Raw genomic sequence first — 17,591 nt, 5'->3', positions numbered from 1 at the left:
ATGCAACGTAGTAATGACTGTTTCAGACATGCTGAATATATAGTTTGACTCAGCATTTCACTTTGATGGGAAGAGCCTCAGTAGACAATGAATGAACAGGACCTGAATGTGTATCACATTATGAAACCAGGCATGTGGAAGCATGTTTCCAAAACAGGTTAGAGACTTGCTCCCCCTAAAATCTTGTCCATCTCAGTCAGAGGTATCACTGTCCACCTGGTTACTCAGGCCGAAAGCCTCTGAGTCAACCTCTCTTTCCCTCACCTTCCCCACCCCACCCCCTGCCACCATATTTAATGCGTCAGCCAAGCTCTAGCTTCCCAATACCTGTATCCTCAAATACAATTATCAATTATCACCACATCCACTAGCATTACTCTATCCCAAGCCACCTGACGCTCCTACCTGCAGAATTGCAATAGTCTCCTACCTTATTGATAGATTTAACAAAAACAATTTTTTTTAATTCCTGGAAAAAAAAAAACCATAACAAAATCAATGACAAATGACTAAACAGGAAAAATACTACACATACGACCAAATTTAGACTCCTTCATATATAAAAAGCTAATAGAGATTATTATGAAAAAAAAATATTTAAATAGAAAAATTGGTAAGTTATCCAAATAGTTTGTAAAAAAAAGGAAATATAAATCATTCATAAGCAAATGATATGATGCTTAATTGCACTCTAATGAGAGAAATAGAAATTCAAAGTGGCATGAGATGCTGTTGACACTTGTAAGGTTGGAAAAATTCAGAAAATTTAGCAATGCCCTGATGGTGATGGGAAGACTAGTATTGGTGGGAAGGCAAATTGGTCCATCCTCTTTGGAGAGCAATTTACAAAGTGCCACCAGATTTTCATATGCAGATATTTTTGACTTGGCAATTCTACTCTAGGAGTTTATTTTACAGATATGTTTGCACATGAGCTTAAAGATGCAAATACACGTGCAGTAACAAAAGAAGCCAACCAGATATACTGGGAGCTGGTTAAGTAAGTTTGGTAGATCCGTAGAGTGGAATACTATGCAACACTGAAAAAGAATGAAACAAAACTACTTGGTATCGATAAGAGAAAATTTCCCAGGTATCTTATTAAGTTGTAAAAAGCAAGATGCAGAAGAGCGTACATAATATGCTATAATGTTTAAAAATATGGGTAAGAAAATATATTCCTTGCATATTCATAGACTATTTCTGGAAGGAAACTTGTAACGATGGTTGCCCATGGAAAGGTCACCTGATAATTTGGGGGAAAGGGGAGGAGACTTACTTTTCACTATATTTCTTTTTGTGATGTTTAAATTTGTACCATATTAGAGAATTGCCTTTTTTTAAAAAAAACATTATATACAATGAAACTTTTTTTCTCATGAAAACAGAACAGTAATTTTATCTTGGTAATAAATAGTTAAATTCAGAAAGACAAAGAGAAAAGACTAGTTATATTCTGTTATTTTAAAGGAATATATTAGTAATACTTTCCTGGAAAAGTGTGAGGTTTTACCTAAAGAGATAATTATAAATTTCAATTCTATTATGTCTTTACATTTTCAGACTTATTATGTATAAATGAATACCTCAGGCAAAATAATAGCTAATATTTAGAGAGTGTTAACTATGAGCAGACACTGAGCAATGTGCTTCAAAATAACAGTCCTGTTCTCATTGCTAGTTACAGCTGAGGGGATGAAAGCTCAGAGAGATTAATTAACTGGCCTAAGGTCACACAGCTAGTAAGTTATAGAGCTGATGCAAACCTAAGCCGTCTGACAGGAGAGTCCACATTCTTAACCACTGTACAGTTTATTTATTCTGTTATTAATGACTCATTTGTTTCATACAAATAACACTTAAGGGTACATAATTTCCAATTCAAAACTGATACTTATCAGAAAAAGAATCTAACCTTAACTGCAGGAAGTAAAAACACAAATGTTGTAGATACTTATGTCCTATAAATGAAGTTATAATATTGTTTCTGATTTTATGACAACTCAGAAAAATAAAAATATAGTATTTTAATACATTTGAACAGGGCTTTCCTGGTGGCACAGTGGTTAAAAATCTGCCTGCCAATGCAGGGGACACGGGTTCCAGCCCTGGGCCGGGAAGATCCCACATGCCGCAGAGCAACTAAGCCTGTGCACTGCAACTACTGAGCCTGCGCTCAAGAGCCTGTGAGCCACAACTACTGAGCCCGCGTGCCACAACTACTGAAAACCGTGCGCCTAGAGCCCGTGCTCTGCAACAAGAGAAGCCACTGCAGTGAGAAGCCCGCGCACCGTGACAAAGAGTAGCCACCGCTCAACGCAACTAGAGAAAGCTCACAAGCAGCAATGTAGACCAAACGCAGCCTAAATAAATAAATAAACAAACAAATAAATAAATAAATAATGATGACTGGAAAATAGAGCCACTGGGTTCTATATACTGTACATACCATTTTTTGTGTGTTTATATAGTTGACCTTCACAAAATCTTAAAGTAATAAATAAGATGTTTTAGGTCAGTGTCAAGGGTTGAATTGTGCCCCTAAAAGATATGAAGTTGTAAGCCCCCCTTATGAGTTAAACTATATCCCCTCAAAATTCACATGTTGAAGTCGTAACACCTATTAATCTGAGAATATGGTGGTATTTGGAGAAAGGCTTTTTACGGAGGTAATCAAATTAAAGTGAGGTCATAGGATGAGCCCTAATCCAATCTGACTGGTGTCCTTATAAAAAGGGGAAATTAAGATACAGAAACACACATGCACAAAAGGATGACACTATGAAAAGACACAGGGAGAAGACCGCCATCTACAAGCCAAGGGGAGAAGCCTAGAACAGATCCTTCCCTCACAGCCACAGCAAACACCTCCCTCCCCACCTGTGAACATGACCGAATTGGGAAACAGGTCCTTTGCAGATACAATCAAGTTAAAATGAGGCCATACTCATGAGGTTATGGTCCCTCATCCAATATGATTGGTGTCCTTAGAAGGAAAAGAAAAGATACACAGACACAGGGAGAACCCTGTGTGAAGACAGAGGTAGAGACGAATGATGTGTTTACAAATCAGGAGATGCCAAGGATTGCCAGCAACAGCCGAAGCCAAGAGAAAGGCACGGAACAGACTCTTCCCTAGAGCCTTCAGAGGGAGCATGCCTGCCCGACACCTTGATTTCAGATGTGTGGCCTCCAGAACCCTGAGAGAAGATGTTTCTGTTGCTTTAAGCCACTCGGTACTTGCTGCAGGGGTACTTGCTACAGTAGACCTAGGAAATGAATACCGTCAGAATCCCCACAGTCAGGTTGGTGTGGGAGTGGCTTCGTAAGCAAGTGCTCACAGGTGAAACCATGAGAGAGAGAGCGGTGTGGTGAGCAGAGAGGGGGAAGGAGAGTAAGGCTGCTCGGCCACGTTCCACAGGTGGGGACATCCCAACTCTGAGGGGGGCTCAGGTGTAAGCAATGCCTTGGGGTGGGCTCGCCCGAGGCAAGGGAGCTAGGGTTCCTGCCCCAGCACCCTATCCGTTACAGGCTGTAGACCACGCCAAGGGCCTCCACCTGCAGGCAAGTGGGGTCCAGTAACTAGAAGGTAGTTCTCCGTAAAGGTGCAGCACACTTTGCTTGTTGAAATCAAAAGCACCCCCAAAAGGGAAAGAAAAAAAAGGTACAAATGGATGAGAGGGGATCAAGGCGGAGCACCAGCATCATCCAACACATCAAACTATCTGGACTGTGATATCTGGAGTCCAGAAGCTGGATGCTAACTCCAGTCCTGCTATAAACATATAAATATTTCTGGTTTGGGTGGTAAACAGCCACAGCCTTGGGCCCCCACTCTCCCCCTGCTACTTTGGCCCCATCCCTGGAACCCCTGGACTTCCCTACAATCCAGCAACTAAAATGCTGGGCACAGAGGGTGCTCACCAAACACTATGGCCAGTGTTCTTTCTTCTCTTCTTTTTTAAAAAAAATCTTTTTATTTATTTATTTGTTTGTTTGTTTGTTTTTGGCTGCAGTAGGTCTTCATTGCTGTGCACGGGCTTTCACTTGTTGTGGCGAGCGGGGGCTACTCTTCGTTGTGGTGTGCAGGCTTCTCACTGTGGTGGCTTCTCTTGTTTCAGAACATGGGCTCTAGGCATGCGGGCTCAGTAGTTGTGGCTCACGGGCTTAGTTGCTCCACGGCATGTGGGATCTTCAGGACCAGGGCCCGAGCCCATGTCCCCTGCATTGACAAGCAGATTCTTTTTTTTTTTGTTTAATGGATTTTCTTGTGGATTTTTTTTTTTTTTTTGACTGAGTTGGGTCTTTGTTGCTGCACGCGGGTTTTCTCTAGTTGCGGCGAGCGGGGGCCACTCTTCACTGCAGTGCGTGGGCCTCTCATTGCAGTGGCTTCTCTTGTTGTGGAGCACGGGCTCTAGGCATGCGGGCTTCAGTAGTTGAGCCTCTGGAGTTGAGCTCCAGAGCGCAGGCTCAGAGTTGCGGCACATGGGCTCAGTTGCTCCGTGGCACGTTGGATCCTCCCGGACCAGGGCTCGAACCCGTATCCCCTGCACTAGCAGGTGAATTCTTAACCGCTGCACCACCAGGGAAGCCTGGCAAGCGGATTCTTAACCACTGTGAAGTCCCCAGTGTTCTTTCTAATTAGTCAGCTATTAAGATTTTGACTATCATTCCCCAGATTAAGCACCTGCTATGTACCTAATCCAGTGATCGGAACTGTGAGGGACAGAAATTTTAGATAATACCTGCCTTCAAGAAGTTTAAATTTGAGGTGAGAACAGATACAGATTAAATAATCAGGAATAATTATGTGCTAAACTCTGTGTCTCAGTCCATTTGGGCTGCTATAACAAAAATACCATAGACAGGGTGACTTAAACAACAAATTATTTTTTTTAAACATATGTATACTGCAGTTTTATTTCAATCGCACAAACGAAGTTAGCATGTAGGAAATTTAAATGAAACAGTACTGTAAAAATAGCAGAGAACCAAAAAATCTAAAACGGAAGTACACCTAAAGCATGAAAATTCGACATTCATTAGTGTTTCACCTTCTTATTTGATTGACACTTGATGTTTGCAAATTTTGAAACAAACTTTGAGATCATGATGACTATTGTGAAGAGATTTCAGCACCAGCACTAAGATTTGGACATTCAGTTGGTTTGCAATTGACTTGTTAGCCGGTTACATAGTATATAGTACAGATTTGTCACAGGTCAGATCACAGTGTTGAAGGAAAGAAGTACCTTCCTGTAATGAGACAGGATCCCCTGAACTGCACTCAGTTTAAGACATCCAATGTACAAGAGCATGAAAGCCATCATAATAATGCGGCTTCAAGGAACATAGTTTTGATAAGGAAAATAACCTAAGCTTCTGTTTCCCTTTTTTTTTTTTTTTTTTTTTTTTTTTTTTTTTTTTTGCGGTATGCGGGCCTCTCACTGTTGTGGCCTCTCCCGTTGCGGAGCACAGGCTCCGGATGCGCAGGCCCAGCGGCCATGGCTCACGGGCCCAGCCGCTCCGCGGCATATGGGATCCTCCCAGACCGGGGCACGAACCCGTATCCCCTGCATCAGCAGGCGGACTCTCAACCACTGCGCCACCAGGGAGGCCCATGTTTCCCATTTTAATTACTGAAATCTCTTAACAATGACGAAACTGTCACATAGGACAGTAAATGTATACAGTAATTCAATGAAACTTCTTAGAAAGAACACATTTAGCAATCTGGGATAATGCAGGATGACAGGAAATGTAATGTGATTCAGTATTGGTTCTTTTTGTCATTTTACACAGACATCATGTTAATATTAGATCAAGGCACAAAACTTTAGTGCATAAACCAGTTTCTTTTTTAAGATCTAGCATTTTTAAAATAGATATTTATTGGAGTATAATTGCTTTACAATAGTGTGTTAGTTTCTGCCGTAGAACAAAGTGAATCAGCTATACATATACATACATCCCCATATCTCCTCCCTCTTGCATCTCCCTCCCACCCTCCCTATCCCACCCCGCTAGGTGGTCACAAAGCACGAAGCTGACGTCCCTGTGCTATGTGGCTGTTTTGAGTTCCGCAGTAAGATATAATTCACGTGAAGCTCAGAATCATGTTTCAGACCATTGAACTTACCGAAGTTAAAATATAAATAGCTGATGACATGATGTAAAAGATGAAGTACTTGGTTCTGTTAACATATTTACCAATTAAAGCCACAAAATATTCCTCATTATTATTTATGCAGATAATTGAGAAAAAAAGATAGTGCAGAAATTAACTTTAAGTAAAACATTATTCCTTCCCTTCCTCCTACTCCCCTATACTCTGCAAAATCTTTTCCCTGGGACTAGGCCTTGAAAAGGCCACTACATATTAGTTTGACATGCATTACTGTCTGCAATTTAAAAAGCTAATATGGGGACTTTCCTGGTGGTCCTGTGGTTAGGACTCCGCACTTTCACTGCCAAGGGCGCGGGTTCAATCCCTGGTTGAGGAACTAAGAACCCGCAAGCTGTGTGGCACAGCCAAAAATAAAATAAAATAAAACAAATAAAAAAGTTAATTTTGTGGTAGTTGTAATTACATTATAAAAATGTCCATACACATAAATCTAAAAAAGGTTGAAAACCTACAGTAAATCTACAATATATTGTTTTACATTTGACCACTGGTTTGTGTTATGTAGGAGTCACAGATTTGGTAAAGCATTTGTAACAATTTAGGAAGGCATCTACATCTTTAGATTCTGGACGAATTTTATGTTTGAATCTACAAAATTGCATGAAGTCTAACTCGAGAGACTTCCTATTGTTCTAAAATTCCTCACTCTGGACAGATCATTTTTAGGACACTTTCTTACAAATATCACCTGTGAAAGCACATACAATTCCATTTGTTCCACATCTTATGATCTTAACCTGCATAGGGCTGACCTCAGTTATTCATGGAATATCAAATATGATAGGAAGACAAACCTGAGAGAAACATTTACAATACAATAGCATAACTTGCTAAATTCTTCCTCAGCCTTCTCTGAAAAAAACTTCTCAAGCCTTTCTCCTCTTTATCTTAGTGTGGATTGTGGAAAACGTGCGATTTTTCTCTTGACATGAAAATATTTCAAGGCATGGCGATCTTGCCTGACAGGTTTAGTATTTTCTGCATAACTGATACAGGAACTCCTGTATGACTCCCTTCCATCCTGTTGTAAAGGTCAGAAAAAAGCAGCAAACTGGGAGGGAAATAGCTTATCGCCAGAGTAGTAATGTCTGAAGGCTTTCAAAGTATTTGGTTTTTCCCTCCTTCCGACTGTTTGCCTCCATTTTCTTCTTATAGCTCACAAAACGTAGGGGTTTGTTGTTGTTAACAGTTGTTCTTTGTAGGTTTTTTTTTTCCTTCTCCGGATTAAAGTCCTATCTCTCCTTAGTTTGTTTCTCTGTGCAGTATGTGACTTGCTCAGTTCCTGCCTGATTGCATCAACGAGCTCATCTTTTAGCTTAGTTAATTCTTTTCTCATTTCATCTAGAATGTCCTGCTTCCGCCTGGACGCCATTCCCCTGGGCTGCGGAGAAGGTGCAGATTTGGGTCTGGAAATAGTAGGTGACTTGCTGCCATTCATTGTATTTGTTCTTTCCCAGGGTTTTCTTGCTGGTTCAGGTGTTCAGGTGCTTGTTCAGGTTGCTCAGAGTGTTCAGGTTCTTGTTGAAGAGGCCTTAGAAGTTACCGGCTCTCCATCTTCATTTTTGTCCTCTTTTTGTTCTGTTTCTATTGTTGGTCCCTTTTCAGCAGTTCTTCTCCTCCTGGCCAGCAGGGCACTCATTTCTTGCATTAAACCACTACCCCTTAAAGGAAGGGGTCCCTTTCCATGACCTGTATCTGTTTTAGATAAGGCCGAATTCACACCAGTGTTATTCCCTCCGCTTGGGAAAGAGGCATCTTCCATTCGTGACACTTTCCGAAGTTTTGCTCCAGCAGTTGCAGCTGCAAGTCCAGTTAAAGGGCAGTTGTCTTCAGATGTGGATCCCGAAAAAAATCGGGATGCAGGGAGGGGAGGGGCAGGTGGTGGAGGAGGTGGGGACGGAAGTGGAGGGTGGAGGGCGTCCTGGGGGAGGAGGGAGCGCGGCTGATGCCTGGGCAGGACCTAGTGGGAGTGGAGGAGGGGGTGGGCGTGCAGGTGGTCCCGAGACAACGCCCTGTCGGGCTGGAGTCTCTGCCGGCTGAGAGGCGGCCTGCAAGCCTGGCTCCGAAGCAGAGGGGTCTCCCCGCACAGAGTTTGGAGAAGTCTCCTCAGAGGCAGGGGCAGCAGCATTTGATATTCTTTCCAGCTGCTCCCTTTCTAGCTGCTCTTGCGGCTCTCGTTCTGGCCTTTCCCGGGCCCGTCTCTCCAGCCCCTCCCGCTCTTCTCTCTCTCTCTCCAGCTGCTCCCGTTCTAGTCGCCCCCTCTCCAGCCTTTCCCTTTCTAACCTCTCCCTCGCCAATCTCTCCCTTTCCATCCTTTCTCTCTCCAGCCTTTCCCACTCCAGCTCCTTTTGTCGTTGCTGTTCTCGTAGTTGCCTTCTTTGAATTTCCAGTTCTTCTTGTGATGGGCCATTCTGAACTTGGGCAGGTAGCTGTGAATTTTGTCTAGGCAATGTTGACCCTGTTGCCTGTGAACTCAACACTTCTAAGGCATGCATCAGGGCACTTGCGAACATTGGCATCTGCTTTGCTGCCAAAGTTGAGACCATACACCTGTCTAGTGTCCCGCCATTGGTGGAAGGTCTGTGTAGCTTGATTGTACTTCAACCCTTTAGGAACGGCACGGTTTATCACGACCTGATGGTCCTGAATCTTCCTGCCCACCACGCTGAACGTGTTGTTGCCTGTATGATGATATATATGAACTCTCCTGAACCCAGTTGAACCACCAGCTGGCACCCACTTTTTATTGGCATCATCATAAACCATCACAGCAGCTCTTGCCTGACAGATAATCTGTCCAATTATTATTTTAAATGTATCATGCCACTTCCTTCTGGTCTGCAGAGTTTCTGCTGAAAAATCAGTTGATAACCTTATGGGAGTTCCCCTGTATGTTATTTGTTGCTTTTCCCTTGTTGCTTTTAATATTTTCTCTTTATCTTTAATTTTTGTCATTTTGATTGCAATGTGTCACAGTGTATTCCTCTGTGGGTTTATCCTGTATGGAATTCTCCAGGCTTCCTGGACTTGGGTGATTGTTTCCTTTCCCACGTAAGACGTTTTCAGCTATTATCTCTTCAAATATTTTCTCAGGCCCTTTCTCTCTTCTCCTTCTGGGACACCTATAATGTGAATGTTAGTGCGCTTAATGTTGTTCCAGAGGTCTCTTAACTGTCCTCATTTTTTTTTTTTTGAATATGAATTTTAATTTATTTGTTTGTTTATTTATTTATGGCTGCATTCGGTCTTGGTTGCTGCATGCAGGCTTTCTCTAGTTGCGGAGAGCAGGAGCTACTCTTCGTTGCAGTGCACGGGCTTCTCACTGAGGTGGCTTCTCTTGTCACGGAGCACAGGCTGTAGGCATGTGGGCTCAGTAGTTGTGGCTCATGGGCTCTAGAGCACAGGCTCAGTAGTTGTGGCTCGCGGGCTTAGTTGCTCTGCGGCATATGGGATCTTCCCAGACCAGGGATCGAACCCATGTCCCCTGCATTGGCAGGCAGATTCTTAACCACTGCGGGGGACACAGGTTTGATCACTGGTCAGGGAACTAAGATCCTGAATGCCACATGGCACAGCCAAAAAAAAAAAGTGAACATTTTCTGGGAAAAGAAGAATGGTTGAGTCTACCCATGACCCTTAGTTTTCTGTAAAGGCTCCAGGTTATTCATATTAAAATGTTATTAGTCAGTGGTTTTATTTATGCCATTCCCACCACTTTTACTATATTTTCCACAAATTAGTGAGCTCTTTTCATATTATATCTATAGACACAGCTAAATATAATATACGAGGAACCCATTAAATTCTGTAATCACTGTTTTCTGTAACAGGATCTGTGGCTATTCAAACTCAGCCAAAAGAGGCCTTCTCAGAGGAAAAATGAAATAACCAATGCAAAGACACCTATGATTTCCTTTGGAGTATTCCAGCCACATGAGTGGAAAAAAGATAAAGAAGATGGTGGAAGACCCCAAATCTTCCCAGTGAAAAGCTGTGAATTCACTTCTGCTTTGGGGTCAGAGCTTGACCACAGACCAAAAAAGAGGGGCATATGAATGAAACCACATTGGTTGACCATCTGGGTTGCATTTGGCCCAAAGGCTTACCTCAGTTTCAGTTTTCTGAGATATAAAATAAGGCCAAAACGGATCCATGAAAATTGCCTAATTGTTAGTATTCTCAAGGCCTGTTGGGATTCAAAGATGACAATTGCAGCTAGAAAGTGATCAATTGGAACCCAGGTTCCAATTTAGGATAATAAGCAGCAAGGAAGGCTTCTGTTTTTCTTGTTGGTATTTTGAATGAGCTCTAGAAAATACTTTGGGAAAATTATGAACCCCTTTGCATAATTTTACTTTGACATCTAATAGTTTTCATCATAAATTTGACATTTCTGGAATATTACAAATATTGCTCTTTCAAATGTATCCAGTGGAATCTAAATGCCATGGCAATTTATTATTTACATCATCCATTTAAGAAACACAGATCATCTTTAACGGTTGGATAGTTCACATTGTTTCTCATTTTCCTTCAAACTCTTATTTGTTTTCCACTTCCTCCTTAGAAGTTTATCCTAATATAACTTTTTTCCTTTGGCCACACCATCCAGCTTGCAGGATCTTAGTTCCTCGACCGGGGATCGAACCCAGCCCCTGGCACTGGAAGCATGGAGTCATAACCACTGGACCACCAGGGAATTCCCTACATTTTTATGCTTTAAAGTTCTTTATTGCTCACCCTTTCATAATACTTTGCAAAAAGAAAAGTATGCATATTTAATATAACTTTCTGTGACTATGAAATTGAAGGTGATAAAAATTTCTTTTGTATTGAATTGATATTATAATTATTCTTAGTCCACAGTTGATTAAAACAACAAAAATATATTACAAACTTTAATAAATGATAAAGAAAAGTACAGTTTTATTGAAAATGTTGCCAAAAACTGGAAACGCGTAGGTCTGCATCAATAGGAGAATGGATAAATGAACTGTGGTATATTCACACAGTGGAATCCTACTTCGCGATAGAAAGGAACAAACTACTTATACATGAAACAATAGGAATGAATCTTGAAAATATTATTTTTATCTAAAAGAATCCAGACACAAAAGAGCACATATTGTATGATTTCCATTCATATGAAGTTCTAAAACAGGCAAAACTAACCTATGGTGGAAGAACCTCAGAACAGTGGTTGCCTCCGGGGTGGAGTTGGGGCAGGGATTGACTAGGAAATGGCATCAGGGAACTTTCTGGGTGATGGCACGACTCTGTCTTGAGGGGGGTTTTGTTACACAGGTGTATGTATTGTTGAAACCCACAGAATGGTCCACTTGAGGTTTGAGCATTTCATTGCATGTTGATCTTACAAAAAAAATAACTGTCAACAAATATTGAATTCTAACATGCTGAAGTATTGGGGGTAAGATATACTGGTGCCTGCAAGTTACTTTGGAACTTCTCTGGATTGATAGATGGATAGAATGGAGGACAAATAGATATGTGATATGGCAAGCTTAGTAAAAATAATTCTAGAATCTAGGCAGTTGGGTATATGACATTTACTGCAAAATTCTTTCAACTTTTCTGTATTCTTGAAATTTTTCATTAAAACATTTGAAAAATGTATTGAAAATGCTATCTTACTAAGATGGGTGTGAATATCTTCAATCAGTTCATATATCCAAGAATATTAATTCTTGTTAGAATTAATGCTAGTTTCAGCATCAACTTCATGCACGTTTTCCTCTTTTAAAAATGTAAGCTCTGACATGGCCGCTGAGCCTGTGCATCCGGAGCCTGTGCTCCGCAACGGGAGAGGCCACAACAGTGAGAGGCCCGCATACCGCAAAAAAAAAAAAAAAAGTAAGCTCTGAGAAAACATGTAGATAGACGGTAGAAAGTGGAGAGAGAGAAAACGGTGGAGAGAAAGGCATCTAGTTGAGGGATGAAGAGGATCCAGCCAGCATCGTGTGGAGAGGAAGGCATGGATACAGGGACACTGCAGGAGTACAAACAAATGGACTCACCACAGAGATCAAGATCCAGGACCCAGTGCCTTTAGGGGGAGAAGACAAAGATGTTTCAGGGACACTAAAGCCGAAGATCCCGTCAGCAGACATAGGGAACACATTCTAGAGCAGAGAGAGAAGTCATCCCTGGACATTTTCATCTTAAGTCACCAGAGCTACATCCAGAGGGAAATTCTGAGTGAGAATTCAGAAGTGTTGGTATGAAGTTCAGAGGTGAGTTCAGGGGCAAGGAAGTTGATTTGCAGCCTGAGTACTTAGCTGATTTCACTGCTCCGGTTACCCAGCCAAAGCTCATGCTCTACCAGGAGCCATATCCTTTGAATTTTGCCCATGGTCTTGGGAGTTTGGTACTTTGAAGGAACAGGGGGAATATCAGATTAAATCATCAAGAAAGAACGGAGGAGATTCTAGGACTCTACCTACCCTCCGGATGATTGAGAAAGAGTTGGCAGTGAAGAGGAGGAGAATCAAGGGAATAAACCCTCACTGAGGCCAAGAGAGAGTTTACCAAAGGAGGGTGTGGTCAGACAATCCTGTTAAAGCTGCAGAGTTTAAGGAGGATTAGGACTGAAATGGGTCTACTGTCTATTGCAGAACAGCAGTTATTCTCCACCAGAGCAATTTTGACCCCCATACCTAGGAGAGTGGTGCTACTGGCATCTAGTGGGTAAGGGCCAGGGATGCTGCTAAACATCCTACACTGCACAGGACAGCTCTTCTCACAACAAAGAATTATTCTGCCCCAAGTGTCAATAGTGCAGAGGTTAAAATCCCTGCTAATACAGCAACTGTAGAATTTTCTGGGATGAACTCATTTTCAAGTAGTCTTATCAGAGCATGTGTCTCCAATAGGAGCTTAGAAAATGTGGTCCCCCAAAGTGAGAGAGTGGCATGGACATATATACACTACCAAATGTAAAATAGATAGCTAGTGGGAAGCAGCCACATAGCACAGGGACGTCAGCTCAGTGCTTTGTGACCACCTAGAGGTGTGGGATAGGGAGGGTGGGAGGGAGACACAAGAGGGAGGGGATATGGGGATATATGTATATGTATAGCTGATTCACTTTGTTATAAAGCAGAAACTAACACACCATTGTAAAGCAATTATACTCCAATAAAGATGTATAAAAATAAAAATATAAAGATAAGGTAAATGACCTAGTACTTAAAAAAAAAAAGAAAGAAAATGTGATCCCCAATGTTGAGGCATCCTGAAGGGAATTATCTCTGTATCTTGGCCAGGGGGATAGACTCAGCTTTCTACCTTGTTTCGGAGCTTATTTCCCATTGGCTGTCCCCTTCTTCACTCTCTCTTATATATTTTTTTTAATTTTTAAAATTTATTTATTTATTTATTTATTTTTGGCTGCATTAGCTCTCCGTTGCTGCATGTGGGCTTTCTCTAGTTGTGGCGAGCAGGGGCCACTCTTCGTTGCGGTGCGCGGGCTTCTCATTGCAGTGGCTTCTCTTGTTGCGGAGCACGGGTTCTAGGCACACGGGCTTCAGTAGTTGTGGCACGCGGGCTCAGTAGTTGTGGTTAACAGGCTTAGTTGCTCCGCGGCATGTGGGATCTTCCCGGACCAGGGCTCGAACCTGTGTCCCTTGCATTGGCAGGCGGACTCTTAACCACTGTGCCACCAGGGAAGTCCCTCCACTCTCATTTTTTAAAATCTTAAACTGATACTCTTGAATAACTTGTACTTCCATGATCTCCAGTGAACCATGCCCCATCCTGTTTTCTACATTCACACAAACTCTCACTTACACATACACACACTATTTTGCACACATTCCCTATCCTCAACACATCATCTTATTTCTCTTGATTTTCCACCTAGAGCTCTGGTTGAAATGACCTGGAATCACCTCCTACTCCCCGGGTTGGTCCAGTTGCTACCACTTACTGCTCCTTCCGCAGAACTGACCAAGCTCATCACAGCCCCTTCACGCTCTCTGCTCAGGAGCCCTCAGTGCCCAGCACACTCTAAGGTTCAGAAATTATATGCTGGCTCTGAATCCTTGATGAGAATTGGAGTTGACAGTTTTCTGGAAAACAAACAAAATTTGTCCCTTCTCACCTGGCCCTTTATGTCTTCCCCCCATAGAACCTTCCCAGTGAATTTCTATGTTGGTTAAAATCTACTGGACTAAATTCTATATTCTTCGGTGCTGATTTTTCTCTTTCCTCATTCCTTCCCTGCTTTGGCTGTGAGACCAAAGGGCCAAAGAGCAATTTCTAAAAATAAAGTAAATACATTTAATAGCTCTTTCCTCTTATTAAACTCCACAGCATCTCTTCTTTTCTCCCCTCTCCCGCCCACCCTCTCATGCTGGCTGGAAAAACTGCCCTGCATCTTGGCTGCCAAAGTTTGACTTGTTCTGGGCTTTCATTCAGGTACTTTCATTCTGAGTTTTCCAGCACTAAACCTGTCTTCTGAGAGGGCATTAGAAGAAGTAAGGGGTTCATGGCAGCAGATCTGTTCTCCTCTAACCAATGTATATACATATATATAGACTCTGAGTCTTCTGGCTCAAGAGCCAGGAGATCCTAACGTTATTATTGAACTTTATGTAATCAAGCACTGAGCACTGGCAAAAAGTACAGGCACAGTTTCTTGGGGATTTTTTTTTTAATTTGACAGTTTAATCGAACTTGTTTCTCTTTCTTTGAAAATGTTCTAGAAAATAAAACAGCAGTAAAAATTGATTTTTCCACACTGTTATTTGATACATCAATCTGTTACTTTCAAGTTCGCTTCCTACTCATCTTGTAGATATTTTGATGAGTTTCTGTTAAAGCGGTAACAATTTAATTTTTAATGATGGGGCTTCCCTGGTGGCGCAGTGGCTAAGAATCCGCCTGCCAAGGCAGGGGACACGGGTTCAAGCCCTGGTCCGGGAAGATCCCACATGCCGCGGAGCAACTAAGCCTGTGTGCCACAGCTCCTGAGCCTGCGCTCTAGAGCCCGCGAGCCACAACTACTGAAGCCCACATGCCTAGAGCCCGTGTTCTGCAACAAGAGAAGCGATGACAATGAGAAGCCTGCGCACTGCAATGAAGAGTAGCCCCCGCTCACCGCAACTAGAGAAAGCCTGCGCACAGCAACAAAGGCCCAACACAGCCAAACAAACAAACTAACTAACTAACTAATTAATTAATTAAAAAATTTTTTGTTTAATGATGGATATTTTATTGCTGGTCTCCTAATGCTCAGCTTCAACTTTCAATCTAGTGGTTTTTTAAGACATTGGTTCTTTTGACTATTTGTGACTCATTTCTCTAAGGCTCCATTCTTTTAAAATGCCAAAGCACAAGTAAGGACAGTTATGTAATCAAATGATGGTTTGATAACAGACACCCTGGGCATCAGCCATGAAATATGCATTCAAGGATCAGATAGCAACAAAGGGAGAAAAGAGACTGAAAAAAAGAAAAAAAAAAGCAGAGCCTCAGGGACCTGTGGGACAGTAACTAACCATCTAACATCTGGGTCATTGGAGTCACCGACCTTTGGCTGGTGGCAGACAGGACACCAGCGGGAGCTGGACAGTCAATTTTACTCTTTCCGGAAGACTTTCTGAGATGCAGTGGTTTATCCCACCTGTCTGAACACATCACACAGGGCCAAGCTTTCAGCTGTGCTGCTTATGAGGCTCTAGGCAGCTCAGTGTGCCCCCCTTTATAACTATTCTCCCCCTTCCCATTTCCCTCCCCACTGCTTCCAGGAGCTTGCACTCCCCATGAACATGTTACCACAGAAGATTTGATGCTATTTTAAAGCAAACCTATATCTCTTTATCTTTCTGGAATCCTCTTATTTATGTTATTTCCCCTAGTTATATCTCTCGAGTTTTTTTTCCCTCTTGTAGTTTCCATTTCTTTGTATATTCATTCTGTCTTTTAAGCTTTTGTTCTATTTGTCTTCCATACCACCAAGTTGGATCTTAACAGTGACAATTTTCTCTTAATATTTTAAAGTGTTTTTAGTTCCAGAAAGTTTGTGTGTGATTGAATCTTCTTATGTGCTCTTTTTATATTTTAATTCAACTTTTTGTCTGTCTCCTCCAACAATTTTATTTCCCTAAAACCTAACTATCATGACTATTCTGATAGTTTCTCTGTGGCTACTGTGTCTTCCTAAGGTATTTATATTGGTTTCCTATTACTGCTGTAACAAATTACTGCAACTTGGTGGCTTAAAATGACATAAATTTATTATGTCACAGTTCTGGATGTCAGAAGTCCTAAAATTAAGATGTCAGCATAACTTCGTTCCTTTTGGAGGCTTTGGGGAAGAATTCATTTCCATGTTTGTAGAGGCTGCCTGCATTCCTCAAGTGAGTCCTGATCAAGGCTTCCATGTGGCTGGGTTTTCTTAAACCTTGGTTCTCACTCTAGTGGCTGAACACTCTGTCCCCACTTAGCACTCAGTTCCAGTGTCTCTTGACTTCTAAGCCTACTTTTGTAGCCTGACAAATGACTGTCCCTTTAGCCAGTCCTGTGGCTTCCCAACATTACTGCTTGTCCGTTTGGATCATTATGTTCCCAAATGCAAGGCTGCCATGCTTCAGTGTCGGCCCAACACCCATGTATTGCACTTAGTCCCCTTGGGGGATTGGTTCCAGGGAGTCCCACAGATAACAAAATCCACGGATGCTCAAGTCCCTTGTATAAAATGGCATAGTATTTGCTTATAACCTACACATATCCTTCCCATGCTTTAAATCATCTCTAGATTACTTCTAATACCTAATACTTTGTAAGTGCTATGTAAATAGTTGTAATTACAATGTAAATACTATGTAAATAGTTGGCACCAAGTGGCAAATTCGAGTTTTGCTTTTTGGAACTTTCTGGAATTCCCCCTGCCCCCCCATCCAAGTTTGGCAAATCCCCAGTTGGTTGAATCTGTAGATGTGGAACGGGAAAATACAGAGAGCTGTTTTTCTGGATTTCCTAAGTGCTAAGTGCTGCCTGGTTCACTGTCAGTTTAGTCCTCTCAGAAGGTGATGTGCTGCCTGCACTTGGGTCCCCTCCCTCCATGCATCTCTCTTTGCTCCATGAGCATGTGTAGACTCCAGGTGCAGACCGCTCCTGGGCTGTCCTGTCCTGTCTACTCCATCCCCAAGCTCCTGTTCTGATAGAAAGGATGTGGAATTCAGAGACTTCCCAGCAGGGCAGCTCCTTGGAGGTGGGGACCTCATTTTGCATATGCTCAACTGCATTAAACTCCTAGCTGTTCTGAAAAAAAAAAAAAATCTGATTTTGTTCAACCATGTTAAACTCTTAGTTATTATGGGAAAAAAATCTGATTTTCACATTCTCATTTTACCTCCAAAATATATAATTTCATCAAACTCCC

The 17,591-nt window shown here is 42.0% G+C and overlaps 1 pseudogene across 1 annotated transcript; it reads right to left on the bottom strand.

Moving 5' to 3' along the window:
• Positions 1–7,343: 7,343 nt before the first annotated feature.
• LOC309792647 (protein enabled homolog) lies at positions 7,344–16,818 on the bottom strand (annotated as a pseudogene). The gene is made up of 3 exons: positions 16,748–16,818; positions 12,223–12,251; positions 7,344–9,039 (listed from the first exon to the last, which is right to left on the bottom strand). The product of its transcript is annotated as a protein enabled homolog (transcript).
• Positions 16,819–17,591: the final 773 nt, after the last annotated feature.

This window comes from Mesoplodon mirus (genome assembly GCF_964341445.2).
Source record: "Mesoplodon mirus genome assembly, chromosome: 17".
Classification (NCBI taxonomy): Eukaryota; Metazoa; Chordata; class Mammalia; order Artiodactyla; family Ziphiidae; genus Mesoplodon; species Mesoplodon mirus.
Note: the sequence above shows the minus strand (reverse complement) of the source record. Positions and strands in the feature narration are given on the sequence as shown.